The 16,800-nt window shown below is 39.5% G+C and overlaps 2 long non-coding RNA genes across 2 annotated transcripts; one reads left to right on the forward strand and one right to left on the reverse strand.

The window, feature by feature from the left end:
• Positions 1 to 131: 131 nt before the first annotated feature.
• LOC131015663 (uncharacterized) lies at positions 132 to 2,076 on the reverse strand. The gene is made up of 3 exons (XR_009098642.1): positions 1,645 to 2,076; positions 540 to 649; positions 132 to 382 (listed from the first exon to the last, which is right to left on the reverse strand). It is a non-coding gene; the product is annotated as an uncharacterized LOC131015663 (long non-coding RNA).
• A 5,041-nt stretch (positions 2,077 to 7,117) lies between these two features.
• On the forward strand, positions 7,118 to 15,104 carry LOC131015664 (uncharacterized). Its single transcript, XR_009098643.1, has 2 exons — positions 7,118 to 7,875; positions 14,461 to 15,104. It is a non-coding gene; the product is annotated as an uncharacterized LOC131015664 (long non-coding RNA).
• The last annotated feature ends 1,696 nt before the right edge of the window (positions 15,105 to 16,800 follow it).

Raw genomic sequence — 16,800 nt, forward strand, 5'->3', positions numbered from 1 at the left:
AATTTTGAATTTTGACGTTATATGAATAGCTAAATCACTAACTCGTGTAACAAAATGAGAAGTGTTGAATTGCAATTATTTCCAACTGAAATCTGCAGAAATAGATTAGCACCAAAAGATGGTCTTTTTTGGGGATTTTCATTATATAAGGAGAGAGGGTCCTATATATACAGTTGAGATTGCATTTGCCTAAGCAACACAAGAAGCCACATCTCACCGTAAATGTCTCATATTTATACTATGAGACAACACCAACACCACTTCCATTCGAATACCTCACTGCACAGGAAACGTCAGGTGAGAGAACCTTGTTTCTCTCTTTTTTACTAATTATATCCTTTGCTAAGGATTTAGATGTGAACCTCGTTTCTCTCTTGAATCCCTGCAACCAGTGCCAAGGAAAGCAAAAATATATGAGAGGTAATAAAATAGTTTCATTGTGATAAGAGTTTGAACATCCACAATCACTTGTATCACTAATTCTATCATTTGTTTCTATAACTATAATTCTTGGCAACTGAAGAGATGAAACAACTCACATTTGTTCATCAAATAGATTCCCAAGATCCAGACCTTTTGACATGAAAATCAACTCAAAGGCATTCATGGCAGCTGGTTGCACCTCATTTTTCTCAGTTACGTGATATTTCTGCACGCAAGAAATTTATGAGACATTTCCACAACTATATATTTTGGCATATAGGTTTGCAAAAACCAATAATTTCATGTGCTTGCAAGGAATGCCTCAGAATCCTTAAATACAACTTCTACATCATCCAAATAACTAAAATAAACTAAAAATCAAGCGAATTAAATATAGAAATTCTTACTGAGGCCTATCCTAAGGGGAAAGACGAAAATCCAGATATCAAAACTTGGAAGATGATAAAGGAAGATATTAGCTTGATTGTACACAAGAAATCAAATAATTATCATAATGTTCATTAGCTTTTCCTCAAAGCTAAAAAACAAGAGGTGTTTTATTCAACACCTAAAGTAGAAACCACAATCCAATTCTCGGCTAAGAAAAGGGGCGTTAAGAAGTTCTAAGGAGGAAAACACGAGCATTCAAATGAAATAAGAACTTTAATGCTTCTCCAATTCAAGCAGAGAAAGGAAAAGGCAAAATACCACAACATGAACTGGACTATACCTCCGTGATATGAAATAATGAACAAAATTTTAAAAAAACATTAGCTGTTGAGCCAACATAAAAATAGCATATATTCGTCAAAGTAAATGGATATAAACTCACAGAAAGACAACAACAAACATCAAAACATTCATTCTTCTATTCTTCTTCTCAATATAAAGTTAATAAATCATATACTACTTCAAATATCAATCTCTCATGTGCAAAGTGGCATCATAAACACCATAAGGTCCATATATCATATATCAATTGATTAATTGTAAAGAACAATTCATCTTTGGAAAGAAAAAATATTAATTCACTACATTTTTCAATATAATATGTTAAGATTCAATAAAAGCATTTAAGTCTAATAATCTGATGAGCAGAAACACAACGTAAATTTAAATTGAGAGCATAAAAGAATACATACAGCCAGGTAAATTTATTAGAAAAAAAATTCTTTTTTATTTGATTAGATTGATAGAAAAATCATATTCACGAAAATTTACCTTCTTGTTTTCAGTAGCAACGCGACGACGATGAGCGCCGCAAGAACAAGCTCCAAAATCCAATCCCTTCTCCCAAACCAGCGATCCGAATCTGAAGGTGGTTTACAACTTCTGCTCGAACTACTACAGCGCCCCCACTCAGTGCCCTTTCGGCGGCCAAGGAGAAGCTGAGGTCGCGCGCTTTCCACGACGTGAAGTCCGCGGCAAATACTGTCTTCAGCGATGCCGCTGCGTGCCGAAAAGCATTTGACATGAGGATTTTTTTTTTAGGGGATCTTTGAAGGATTGTGTAAGGATTTGATTCTTGCGGGTGGAATGAATAAAAAGTTGGTTAAATTGAGATGAAGAAATTAGAGCAGAAAATGGGAATTGAAAAGAACAATAATTAGAAGAAAATGGAGGAATGGAAAAATGAAGAAGGAGACGACGCGCACTTTCTTTTGTTTCCGCGTAAATTCAAAATTCAAATGAAAAAAATTGCAAATTATAGAAAAAAAATAAAAAACTGTTCATATTCTTAAAAATGAGTTGCCAAATCTCAAAAAATTGTAGCCTAGCGTACAAAATGAGTTGCCAAATCTCATTGCCGAAAATAATAAATTACGTATCCAAAAAAAAATCTTAAAATTAATTTCTTTTAAAATACTTCGTAATAAACATACTTCTCAAATTAATATATTTGCCGAACAAAATTAAAGTTGGACAAGAATACAAATCATCTGCCGAAACGATTTGTCGATACTATGAAAAATCGTGCATATGAATGACAGCTGCACCTTGAACAGAGTAAAGTTGAAAATCAGGGTCATTACTAATAATTACACAGACGAAAGTTAACGGAGTTCATTTTATATAAACTTTAAATTTATGTTAAATACAAAAAGAAGCTTAAACACGTGTCAGACATCCAACGGTGGAAAGTATGAGAGTGCCCGACACCTCTGTGCGGGGTAGAATTTACCCTAGATGAGAAACAATGCTTATTCGTTTGTTACAAGAATAAGGTTACTAAGAAAATTATATTACATGTTACTCCCTTCGTCCCATTATTCATGGCACGTATTCCTTTTTGGGTTGTCCCAACCTAAATGGCACGTTTCCTATTTGGGAAAAGATAAGGGGTCAATTAAGATGTTAATTAATCTCCTAATTATCTAAAGTAATCGGACTTGAGGTTGAGGTCTCTAAAAAATCATTTCATTTTCTCTCTTTGAGTCCGCCGCTTCTTACCCCTAATTCATCTCTCTCTTGCACTTGTCGGCGCCGTCTCCACCCACGCCGCCGCCTACCTCGCCTTCCACCTGCTCCACGCCGCTGCCTCCTCTGCGCACTAGTTTCCCCCCTTCATATACAGCGGCGACATCCCATCGCCACCGCCCCCCGCCGCCTCCACCACCTCCTAAACTCTAGCGCCGCCTGATTCACGCCGCATTTTTCCCCGTTGGCAAGCGCCAGCTTCACGACGCCCCTCCTGCAACAGCGGCGCGGGCCTCCCGAACGACAACGCGAGGACGGTGGCAGAGAAGAAGACGCCCCTGAAATCCTCTTCGTCGGTTTGTGGATTTGGCGATTTGCTGATTTGGGTTTGTGGATTTGGGTATTTTGATTTTTTTTTTAATTTGCTGTGTGTGTGAAGTTTAGTCGCCGGAGATAGAGATGTCAAAAAAGCCCGAAACCGACGGGTCAACCCGAATAGACCGATAAAAAAGGTGGGTTAGGGCTGAAATTTTTTAGATCGAAAAAAATTTAGCCCGAATGGCCCGAACCGAAAATAGCCCGAGCCCGATAGGGTTGGCCCGAAAACTGAGTGGGTTGGCCCGATTAACCGAACACTTTCTTAATAATTGATTTCTAAACTTTAATACTTTACTTTTTAATTTGATAATAATATTTTGATGCTTGTATAATATGTTTTGATTTTTTTTAACGATCAATAATAAATATTATGATATAAAAGTCAAAGAAAGATAGTAATTTATGCTATATCTATGTACAATTTTTATTGGAAACAAAGTTAAAATTAGATATTATGTAAATTTACATTAAAATTATTCTAATTTTTGTATCTAAAATAAGACGAAATGTTTTGATTTAAAAAGCACGACATATTTTTATTACAATAATATGATTATCCATATAAAAAAATTATACATATAAAAAAATCATAAATTTGTGGGCCCGAACGGGCTAGCCGAAACTGAGTGGGTTAGGGTTAGGGTCGAAAAATTTTAGCCCGAAAAATAAAAAAAACCGACTAGCCCGAACCGAAAATAAACCGAAACCGAATGGGTTGACCCGAAACCGAGTGGGTTGGCCCGATTGACATCCCTAGCCGGAGATGAAGGGAAGGAGCTAGGGCTCAGTTTCAGATGATTGGCAGGCAATAAATTTTAATTAATGAATTCTGAAATTAAGTTTTGCCAAAAATTTGATTTGGTTGGCAGAAGGTTTAGTTTCGATTTTTAAGAAATGAATATTGGAAGAAAATCAACAAGTGGAGTAAACTTGATAGGTAGGGGATAATTATTTTAGTTTAAGATTATTTGGCATTATTAATTAATTCCAGACTTATAATTTTAATTAATGATAAAAATTTTTTATTTTATATTAATAAAATAAGAATAATAAATAATCCCTTAAACACAATTCTAAATATGTAGACCACACACCTCTTTCCACTAATTTTCTTCTCCTTAATCTCCGTGCCGAAAAGCTACGTCCCATAAATAATGGGACGGAGGGAGTAATATTTTATTTAATTTTTATAATGTCTCATTACTATTTTTTTTATTAAATTTTTTTCTTAAATTTCACTATGTTATTATGTATGTAATTAAGATCTTAATTACCATCAGGAGCAATTGAACTCATGACAACATGGTGAAAAACTATCCGGTCAATCAACTCAACTAGACACTCTACTAGTAATTAAATGCATGTAATTAAGACTTATACATTTAATGCATGTTTGGTAAACTTTATAAGTTGGAATAACTAAGTAATTTGTGATGAGGAGTAAAATGTGCACCAGCGCTGTGCACCCGTGAAAATCTCACCCTTGGCAGACCACCCTTCGAAATCCACTTGCGGGGGCGCTTCGGGGACAGTTTAGCTCAGAAGCCTACTTTGAATGCTATGTCAAAGTCCAGCTATGCCAACATCCAGCTAGGGCAGATTCCAGCTATGAGCCTATGACAGATTCCAGCTATGACCTCCAGCTAGGGCAGATTCCAACTATGACCTCCAGTTATGACAGATTTCAGCTATAACCTCTAGCTATGTCAACGACTTGGGCCTTATTACACTGTTTTATGGGCTTTAGGGCTAAACCCAACTAGTCATCTATAAATAGGGTTCTTATGCATGGAAATGGGGGACTCTCTTACTCTCTTGACTTGTACTCATAACTCTTCTCCAATAATGAAAACTCTATCATTTTACTGTTTTTATCTATTCTTAGCTAGCTTTTATTATGGAAAATATTCATGAACTCATCAACTGGCGCCGTTGTGGGAAATATTCTTAGCTAGCTTTTATTATGGAAATTATTCATGAACTCATCAACTGGCGCCGTCTGTGGGAAATCGAGCTAAGACGTGAGGTTTCTTTGTTTTCCATCAAGAATTTATCGGTTTTATTGGGTGATTTTTATGAAAATTCAGGGGATTAAAGTTCCTTGGATAGGTACCCAGTTCCTGAAGATGTTTCGAACGGTTTTCAAAATTTTTATTATTTCTTGTCTGGTAAGTCTTTTTCGGATTTTTGAAGAATCGGGGCACGGGGTCTCAATGAATCTCATGTGGATGTGCTTATTAGGGATGTCAATCGGGCCAACCCACTCGGTTTCGGGTCAACCCATTCGGTTTCGGTTTATTTTCGGTTCGGGCTAGTCTGTTTTTTTATTTTTCGGGCTAAAATTTTTCGACCCTAACCCTAACCCACTCGGTTTCGGCTAGCCCGTTCGGGCCCACAAATTTATGATTTTTTTATATGTATAATTTTTTTATATGGATAATCATATTATTGTAATAAAAATATGTCGTGCTTTTTAAATCAAAACATTTCGTCTTATTTTAGATACAAAAATTAGTGTTATTTTAATATAAATTTACATAATATCTAATTTTAACTTTGTTTCCAATAAAAATTGTACATAGATATAGCATAAATTACTATCTCTCTTTGACTTTTATATCATAAATATTTATTATTGATCGTTAGAAAAAATCAAAACATACTCCCTCCGTCCCGACCAAGACGCTACATTTATTTTTTGGCACGGGATTTAAGGAGTTGTAGATTAATGTTTAAAGTGTGTAATACTCCCTCCGTCCACGAAATGAGTACCCATTTGTGGACGGCACGGGTTTTAAGAAATGTATGGAGTGTAGTGTAAATAGTTTAAGGGACCCACTTTTTGAGTGTATTAATTAAAGAGATGTGTGGGGTACACTTGCCAAAAAGGGAAATGGGTACTCATTTTGTGGACGGACGAAAAAGGAAATATGGGTACTCATTTCGTGGACGGAGGGAGTAATAAAGTGATAAAGTAGGAGAGAGAGTAATAAAGTGATAAAGTAAGAAATAGAAGGTAATTAAGTGATGCAGTAGGAGAGAAAAAGTAATAAAGAAATACTTAATTAGTGTTAATTAAGTGTTTAAAATTCTTTATTTTTGCCAAATATAGAAATGTAGCATCTTTGTTGGGACGGCCCCAAAAGGAATATGTAGCATCTTGGGCGGGACGGAGGGAGTATTATACAAGCATCAAAATGTTATTATCAAATTAAAAAGTAAAGTATTAAAGTTTAGAAATCACTTATTAAGAAAGTGTTCGGTTAATCGGGCCAACCCACTCAGTTTTCGGGCCAACCCTATCGGGCTCGGGTTATTTTCGGTTCGGGCCATTCGGGCTAAATTTTTTTCGGTCTAAAAATTTTCAGCCCTAACCCACCTTTTTTATCGGTCTATTCGGGTCGACCCGTCGGTTTCGGGCTTTTTTGACATCTCTAGTGCTTATCAACCACACTCAATTTCTCTCTAGAAAAATTGGGAATCTCTCGATCTTTAAGCAATCTTCAAAAACTATCATTTTCTCTTTTTTGGTTTTCATCAGAGCAAGAGCGAAATCACCATTTTTGGGTAAAAGGGAAAAACCCCCAAATAAAAAATTTGGGCTCTTCGTTATTATTAAAATGCAATTTTATTAAAGAAAAAGAAACCAAAACCCTTGAAAGCACAAAAGAGCAGACTAAGAGCCGAGCCTCATTAAAACTTTTTCATGGCAAACCCAAAGGTAAAAACCAGAAAAGGAAAAAGAATGCTCGTCTGAAGAAACCAACCACGACCAGAAAAGCGGAAAGGAAAGTTTCTGGAACTCCGGCCTAACCATCGTCCCAAAATAGTCCTGGCTCAAACCAGTCAAAATCAAAACAAACCAACTCGAACTAGAAAAGACAAAGGCCGGTTCGTTATTTCTAAGCAGAAGGGCTAATTCCTCAAATCAAAGTTGGGCTCTTCGTTTATCGGATTTATTATCTCTCTCAAATATTTGGGGAGATAATTGTGGCTTCATAATTTCATATCTGGGTTTGTGGGTGAAGAACTTCAAGCTAAAAGCTGGGAATTCCTTGATTTTTTGGAAAAAAGGGAAATCTTTCTCTCTCTCTCTCTTAATCGAAAAACATTAGGACAATCTGCTACTCACCCTAGCTCGCTCAATTCTAAGAGAAAAGGGGTCATCAGAATTTATTTTCTTCATGGGTTTGTGGATAATTTTTATAGTTCTTTCCAGCAAAATGAAAAATAAAAAATAAATAAAGGGAAAACTACCCCATCTATCTGGAATTCTGGGGAAGACGGATATCTACTTTCTCCTTTCTCGATTTTTGTTGGGATTTATCTGCAAACCTTCTCTTAGAAAAACGGAGCTCCGATCGGATCTCACACGCAACGAAAGGGAGAAGAACAAATCGGAAAAAAGGGCTCCACTATTCGGGCAGTGTGCTGAGCACCACCACCGTGCATGTCACCGGCAGCCTCGCCTGCTGCTGCTGCCTAGGGATCGAACAATCAAACATCTCCAGATGGCTTCCATCGGTGAACAGGACTCCGCCGCCTTCTTCCATGGCTGATTGCCGCAGAGAAGCCGAAGATTGGGGCGTTGCCCTAATGTCATTTATCCAGATGCTGATGCAGATGTAGAATCTCCTAATGTCGTTTCTCCAAATGGTAAGAGTACTAACACAGCGCCTGTCGAAGGAAGGACAATCAAATGTTGGGGTGATTACAGTGATGGTGAAGCAGAACTTTGATGGTATCTTGGTGTGTTAGACATGAGAAAAACCATAGAAGAGAGTTTGCAGATGATAGAGGAAAAGAGATACAGAGAAGAATCAGTTTATTCCTTGATCACCATCATTACATTTATAGAGGAAAAATACAACTTTGATTTAACTTACTAACAGCTCTAGCTAAGAGCATCCGCATTGGGACCTCCTGATAGCCTCCTTGATAGCCTCCTTGATAGTGTTTGTGTTGAGTAGGTAGTGCTGCATTGGGGTTCCTTGATAGCCTCCTTGATAATATTAGTTTTGATTTTATGTTTTTCATTTAAATTTTATTGCATAATTTAAATTGCATATTTAAATACTGGATTAAACATAAAATTTAAAATTACTTAAAACATAAAAAAAAAATACATAAAAAATTAAAAAACCTAAAACATCATTAAAATCACATAATTAAAAGCCTAGGATAGACCACGACGCCTGAGCACGTCGGCGACCATGGACGCGTGCAATGCACGTTGTGCGTCCGTCATGTTCGTCGTATCCGTGTTCAGGAGCTGCATATCGAGCTCCCTCTCCCGGAGATCGTTCCTCCGCTGGTACTGGGCGGTGAATGCCCTCATCTGCGCGTCGTTCCTATCCAACCTCTCCACAATTTCTGGTGGAGGATCCGAGCTCGTATGCGACGCTGCAGCCTTCCCTTTCCCTTTCGCCGCCGCCTTCGCCGCCTTGGCCGCCGCCTTCGCCGCCTTGTTGCCAATGGGCCGAGCAGAAGAGATCTCCTCGCCCGACGCCGAGGTGGTGAAGCCGCCCTCTTCCGTAGTCTTTGTCCTCTTGGAGGCATGCACGTCTCCAAGGAGGTACATCGACTTGAACTTGGGATTGTGCCGGAGAGTTCTCCACGCGTTCCAGAAATTGAAGGAGGCATTGGTTGGGCTTCTAGCCTTGAAGATGATTTGGGCCTTTTCACGAATCATATCATCCGAATGACCGGACGGCCAATTGTTGCTCGTCTCCACCCAAACAGCTTCCCAGAGACGCACATTCGCGCTCACCCGGGACCAGTGGCCTTGAAGTTGCTTGATGCCGAGGTCGACGCCGAGGATGGGGTTCACACGTTCGCGGATCCGGCCCCAATATGACTCTCCCTTCTGATCCGTCCCACGGATCGAGTCGTTGGTCTCCTCCGCCCAAATTTGGACGATGAGATCCGTATGCTGTGGAAGGTAAGTATGACGGTAAACTTTTGGTTTGTCGTGCTTCATTTTGGTGGCCTTTTCCTTCCTCCGGCCGCCTTTTTTTGGTGGGGAGACACTCTGCTGAGCACTCACCGGTTCCTCCTCGGGCGGGCTCTCCTCCAAGTTGATTCCTCCCATATCGGGATGATAATCGGAGGAGAGATCAGGGCACCAATTTGGATCGTAGAAAGGGTTGTGTGGATCCATGACGGAGAAAATTGTAGGAGAAGAACAGGTGTGAAGAGAAGAAGGATGAAGGAAGAAGGAGAAGAGGTGTGGAGAAGAGAAGAAGAAGATGGGTGTTTTAAAGAAGAGAAGAAGGGAAAATTAAAAAAAAAAAAAATTAAATCCGTCGGTCAAAGGTGCGGAGACCGAGGAGCTGCAGTCAAAAAGTGTATATAAATTCGAATTTTCAATTTTTTCATTTTTTTTTTAAATTGGGCGCGTGCATTGCACGCGCCATCTCCTTCGCCCTATCGAGGATACTCGATAACTCGAGGAGTCCTCGAGGAGCTCCTCGCCGCATCGCCCTCCTCGAGGACGATGGTCTCCTCGAGTACCCCATCGAGGACCCGCGATGCGGGTGCTCTAACCTCACTAACTACTTGCCACGTAAGCATAACAACTTAACTGCCTATATTTTCTTTATATTCAATACAACCCCAAAAAAGATGAAGACTCAGCCTTTTTCAAAGGGCAATATCAGCAATAGGCTTTGTAAGCATATCAGCGAGCTGATCAGATGTGGAGATATGCTGCACGTCAAGTTCCTTGTTAATCACTTTGTCTCGGACGAAGTGAATGTCAATTTCTATGTGCTTCGTTCGGGCATGAAGAACCGGATTAGAAGCCATTGCTGCTGCACTTTTGTTGTCGCACCACAGAGTAGGGGTTTGAGACAAGTTGTAGCCAAGTTCAACGAGAAGGGATTTTATCCATACAAGCTCCATGGATGTATCAGCCAAAGACCTATACTCGGCTTCGGTAGAGCTACGCGATACAATACCCTGCTTCTTTGAGCTCCAAGATAAAAGGTTTGGACCAAGAAAAACCAAGTAACCTCCTGTAGATTTGTGATCATCTAAAGATCCAGCCCAATCCGCATCAGAAAAAGCATTCAATGTGAGATAGGGCGATGAAGAAAATTTGAGAGAATAAGAGAGGGTTCCTTTAAGGTACCGGAGAAGGCGTTTGCAGGCCTTCCATTGAAGTTCAGTGGGTTGCTGGAGAAACTGACTGAGCTTGTTAACCATAAATGAAATATAAGGTCGTGTAATAGTAAGATATTGAAGTGCTCCTATGGTACTCCGATGGTACTCCGATGGTACTCCTATAGTAAGAAATTGTCTAACATGGTATCGAGCCATTTCTCTTGATCCACTGTGGTTTCTTCTTCAAAGCTTCTGCTTCGCTGTTTTCTTTTCTGTTCACGCTTTTCATCGAACATCATGTCTACAGATTCTTCTACCTCTGATTCTACTCAATCACCATCATCTAACCTCACAAATCTCCCAAATATGCATCCAATATCTCTAAAATTGGATCGTACGAACTACAATTTTTGGAAAGTTCAAGTTCATGCCACTGCACGAGCTTATGGATTTGAAGATGTTCTTCTTCAAATTGATGCTCCTGCTCAGTTTCTGGATGGAAATTCCACTGTTAATCCAGAGTATCTCACTTGGTTAAGAAGAGATCAGTTTCTCTTCAGTTGGATCTTAGCGTCTATCACTCCACAGATGCTCGGATACATTGGCCGATGCACCACTGCTGCTCAAATCTGGAAAGCGTTTGAGACTCTATTTCACTCTCAATCGAAAGCCAGATCTATGCAACTTCGAAGTCAGCTTCAAAACACGAAGAAAGGCGACTCTACAGTTGATGATTACATCCTAAAGTTTCGAGAGATTTCAGATCAGCTCTTCAATATCAACCAGCCGATCTCTGAATCTGACCTAATCTCATACATTCTTCAAGGTCTTGGAGGAGAATATGAAAGTATCAGCGTATTACTTTCATCACGCTGTGAAGATCTGACGCTTCATGAGGTGCAATTTGCACTACAAACTCATGAGCTGCGTCTCCAAAACCAAGCTGCTGCAACCTCTGCAATGGTTAATCTCACTTTTCAACCGCAAGCCAATGCAGCCTATCATCACAACAATGGCAACAATGCAAGTCGTGGCCGTGGTGGCAGGTATGGCAGGGGGTCTAGCAACCGTGGTAGAGGAGGAGGAAGGTATTCTTCTGGAAATAAACCGATTTGTCAACTTTGTGGTAAGACAAATCATGTAGCTTTCAAGTGCTTCAAACGTTTTGATGTGAGTTTTACTGGTCCTGACTCTTCATCAACCTCTACACCTCAAGCTCATCTCACAAACACTGAAAATATCTCAAACTCTACTTCTCACCACAACATCTCCTCTCCTAACACTAATTCAAACTCTCAGTATACCCCTGCAGCTTACACTAACACTACTCACCATCAAGCTATTCCTACCTCTGAGTGGTATCTTGATTCAGGTGCTTCAGCACATGTCACTGCAGATATGGGCAACATGCAAACCCAAACACCTTACCATGGTTCTGAGTCACTTACTGTAGGTAATGGCTCTCAAATTCAAATCACACACACTGGTTCATCAACATTACCCTGTGTGAATTCATCTAATCATCTTCATCTTAGCAATATACTGTTTGTGCCTCACATAACCAAAAGCTTGCTTAGCATATCAAAATTTACACAAGACAACAATGTGTTTATTGAATTTCACTCTACCTTTTGTTTTGTAAAGGACAAACTTACTCACCAAGTTTTACTGGAGGGCACACTTAAAGATGGATTGTATCATCTCAATCTCTCCAACGTTTCTACTTCAAAACCATCAACTGCTGCTGTTTCTCCTACTGAAAATAAACACCAATCTATGCAATGTATTGTTTCTCATTCTGATGTAAACATTTGGCATGCTAGATTAGGACATCCTAGCAATAATGTTCTTAAATCCACTTTCAAAGCTATGCAAATGAATGTAAACTTGTCTGATCCTACATTCTGTAACTCTTGTGCTATTGGAAAAATACATGCTATACATTTTCCATCTGTACCAGTTAAAACCACTGCTCCGTTTCAATTACTTCACACTGATGTTTGGGGACCAAGCCCTACTGTTTCACAGAATGGATACAAGTATTACATTCATTTCATAGATGATTTTACAAGGTTCACATGGATCTATCCTCTTACTGCCAAATTTGAGGTACTTTCTATTTTTCAAAGATTTTATACTTTCATTGATAGACAATTTTCTTTTAAACTAAAAGCTGTACAATCAGATTGGGGAGGAGAGTTTAGATCCTTAAAACCTTTCTGGAAAAACTAGGCATCACATTTAGGCACTCTTGTCCACACACACATCAACAAAATGGTAAAGCTGAAAGAAAACATAGACACATTGTTGAGCTTGGTCTTACTTTACTAGCCACTGCTTCTCTCCCTCAGACTTTTTGGTGGGATGCATTCACAACTGCTGTGTAAATCGCCTACCAACTCCATCTCTCACTAACATTTCACCTCATCAAGCTCTTTTCAAACAAATCCCAGATTATCAGTTTTTAAAGGTGTTTGGGTGCAGCTGTTATCCATATCTCAGGCCATACAACTCATCTAAGCTTCAATACAGATCTTCCAAATGCTTATTTCTAGGTTATAGTCATGAACACAAGGGATATAGATGCCTTCACTCCTCAGGCAGAATATATATAGCTAGAACAGTTATTTTTAATGAACAAGAATTTCCCTACTTGGAACTATTTCCACCACCCTCCCCACTCTCTATCTCATCATCTACAGTTCCTGATTACCCTATTCCCATACCATATATTCAGCCTTCTCCAGCACCACATATTCATCAGCTACCCCATCCTAGTCCTCCTCCCTCACCATCTCACTCACCACACTCTCCACATCCAACTTCACCTGCACAATCTTCCTCTCATTGTCCAGTTACAACAGCCCCTCCTATTCAAAACAAACACTCCATGACTACCAGATCAAAAACTGGAGTGTTTAAGCCTAAAGTTTACATAGCCACATCTCACCTCCCTCCTTCAGTTTTATTTTCATCTGCTTCAGGAGATAAAGTAGCTCACATCATCACTTCTAGCACAAAGTTTACAGAACCTTCCTCTGACTCTGCTGCTCTTGCTGATCCTTTGTGGTACAAAGCCATGGAGGCTGAAATCAATGCTATCCAACAGAAGGAAACTTGGGAAGTTGTCCCTCCAGTTTCAGGCACTAATCCTATTGATTGCAAATGGGTTTACAGGGTCAAACTAAACCCTGATGATACACTTGACAAGCTCAAGGCTCGACTAGTTGCAAAAGGTTTTCAACAGCTGGCTGGCCTAGATTTTTTGGAGACTTTTAGCCCAGTCATAAAGCCTGTATCAGTGAGACTGTTGTTCTCTTTAGCTGCATCTTTTAATTGGGATATACAACACATTGATATAAATAATGCGTTTCTGAATGGTGTTCTAGACAGACCGGTCTTCATGAAGCAGCCTCCTGGTTTTGAAGACCCAAAGCATCCAAATTGGGTTTGTAAGTTGAAGAAATCACTTTATGGCCTCAAGCAAGCTCCTAGGGCATGGTATGAAAGGCTAAAGGCTCATCTAGTCAGGTATGGATTTAAACACTCAGCCTCTGATCACTCTTTCTTCTTTATGTGGAAATCAGGCAGCTTATTATTGGTTTTAGTATATGTGGACGATATATTAATAACTGGGGAAGATTCAAAGCTGGTACATCAGTTCATTCAAAGTTTATCTCATGAGTTTGCATTAAAGACTCTTGGCAGCGTTCGTTTCTTTCTTGGTGTTGAGGTATCTAAGCACAACAAAGCTTATCATCTCTCTCAGACCAAGTATATTCGGGATCTTCTCACTAAAACCAACTTGCTTGACTGCAAGTCTCAGCCATCACCTTATGATTCTGGTACAAAGCTCTGATACCATGTTAGACATGAGAAAAACCATAGAAGAGAGTTTGCAGATGATAGAGGAAAAGAGATACAGAGAAGAATCAGTTTATTCCTTGATCACCATCATTACATTTATAGAGGAAAAATACAACTTTGATTTAACTTACTAACAGCTCTAGCTAACCTCACTAACTACTTGCCACGTAAGCATAACAACTTAACTGCCTATATTTTCTTTATATTCAATATGGTGCAAAGTAAGATGATGGGGGGAGGTCACATGTATAAGTAATTGTGTCTTCGCAGGAGAGGGAATTGTTTGTTGGAGAAGAAGCTGCTCAAAGAGAACTTGCCTCAACAATAAGGTCTTTGGTGAAGAGAAAATGGTTACAAGTCAAAACTCAGAAATGTTGTGAGGAAAACTCAGACAACTATAATGCAGTCTAGTTCGATAGGGAAGACCTTCATTTCTCAAATCTCTTAATTTAGTATGCTCGTTTTACTCACAATATCTTATGGGTTTGTTTATTTTTTGGTAGTGCAAGTGTGCGGGGGTGTTGTGCAAAGCGTGATTGACAACAGCCTTGTGACCTATCCACGAGGTTCTAAACTGAGTGTTATATAATAGCTCTGAAAATGGGTTTTCAAGCCACATGCCACCTTGTTCTGTGGCTGGAGTATTGGGAATCACAGCTTTGCCGCAACTTCTCGGGGCTTCTAGCCTTGCATTTTGTTTGAAGATATTCTGAAGCAAATCCACGTGACAGCACTATATTATCCTGTGAGGGACTTATGTTCTAGTCATGGGGTGAGGCTGTGACAGCTCCGTTCGGGATTTCTCGGCACACCGAAGAATTTTCAGCCGATGCGTGTTATGTTGGATTTGTATACTGAAAGCAAGAACCTTTTATGCTTGTATACAATGATTCCTATGTTCACTTTTTAATCTCATATCTGATTGTGTTCATGATTGCATATGTATGTTAAGGTTCCTTATCTCTATATAAGTAGGTTATATGGTGTGTTGTAGATCATAGAAGACCATATAATTGGAATAATCTTGAGAGATATAAAATGATCACAGCCGAGATGACTCTAGGACGAGTCATTGGTTTAGGCTGCAGTATAGATAGAAGGAGTTTGTCTTGACTACTTGTCTATACTGGTACGTCATAACGTATTGATAGGATCACAGTGAGATGTATTCTTCTATCTGACATAAGTGAAGAATCAAGATCTCGGTGACTTAATAGAATCTTAATACTAATAAGTCTTCAAATATATATGGTGATTCGTATATCACTTTGATTTACTATGGGTGAGAGTTATATAGTAACTTGAGTACTCTGTATCTTGGGTGATAGCGGTTAATATATGATATTTGATTATCTGTATTAGTACCCGTATCCGGTATATGATAATGACATCCCCTTAAGGAGCTCAATAAGGTTTATTGCGTTAAACCCTGCAGGTTGATTAAGTTCAGACGCAATAATAAAGTTTGAGTGGTACTGCTTAAGGATTACAAAGATATTAATTAATTTAAGCTGTTAGAGCTCTAATTAATTAATGGATGTCGGATATTTTAAATACGAAGATTTAATAAGTCTAAATACAAGCCCCGACTCATCACCGGCAATAAAGGCGTAAGTCAGTATTGATTCTCTAGTGGAATGAATTAATACTTATGAATTAATTATGATCTGGGCTGATCATAGAAATTAATTCATTGGAGGCCCATCTTTATTCCTTGTATCTGGTCCCTGGACTGGCCCAAAGTCTCCTTGCCCTAGTTGGAATTTTTGGCCAACACAGAATTAGCGCCCCAGCGCTGTATTTTGTATTTAAATACAGTTGTCTGCTCTCAGGAAACACACACACAAAATTAGGGTTTCGAGAGCAGCATAGGAGGCGCAACAGTGCAGGGTTGAATCTTCCTTAGAACTTTCATAGCTCGGTGTCCATCCAACGGTGAAAGCTGAGCGGGATACAGTTCAAAAGGTCAGAGCTGGAGTCGTTCAACTCGATCATCGACAGCCTTTGCATACAGTTTTCAAGTAAGTAATTCTAACTCCTATGTGTGGCACTTAAATTCATAGGAGCATGTTAGGAATTAATCATTGTATGGCAAATTAAGATATCCAAGAAACGATCTCGTTGGGGCAATAATCCTTCAATTGGTATCAGAGCCTGGATTGCTTTTCTTGGCTCTGTCAGTTAATTCGCGTACGATTAATAATACGCGTTATTTTTGTTTTGCTGCTGCTGTTCTACGTGGTCTGTTGATTCGTGGGATACGTCGTTTTGACGTTGTAATCGTTTTTCCACCACGAGAAAATCCGTGGTTAGATTAGAATTTCAAGTTGTACTTTGTTTTTCGACTGTAATCTGTAATTATGGTAAAACGAGACGAGAACGACGATGATCAGACGAGGAACGGAGAACAGGTCGTAGGAGTGGAAGGCGGAATAGGACTGTGCTGTTGCACAAACCCTAGGTCTGCGAAGGGCAGCGCTCCGAGGCATAGCTGCGCTTAACAGCGCTTCGGCGCATGACTGCGCTCAGCGGCGCTTCGGGGTAGAGCAGAGCTTCGGGTCAGAGCAGCGCTACGGGTCAGAGCAGCGCTCTAGAGCAGAGCTGCGCTTC

Source organism: Salvia miltiorrhiza, chromosome 3 (genome assembly GCF_028751815.1).
Source record: "Salvia miltiorrhiza cultivar Shanhuang (shh) chromosome 3, IMPLAD_Smil_shh, whole genome shotgun sequence".
In the NCBI taxonomy this organism is placed as follows: Eukaryota; Viridiplantae; Streptophyta; class Magnoliopsida; order Lamiales; family Lamiaceae; genus Salvia; species Salvia miltiorrhiza.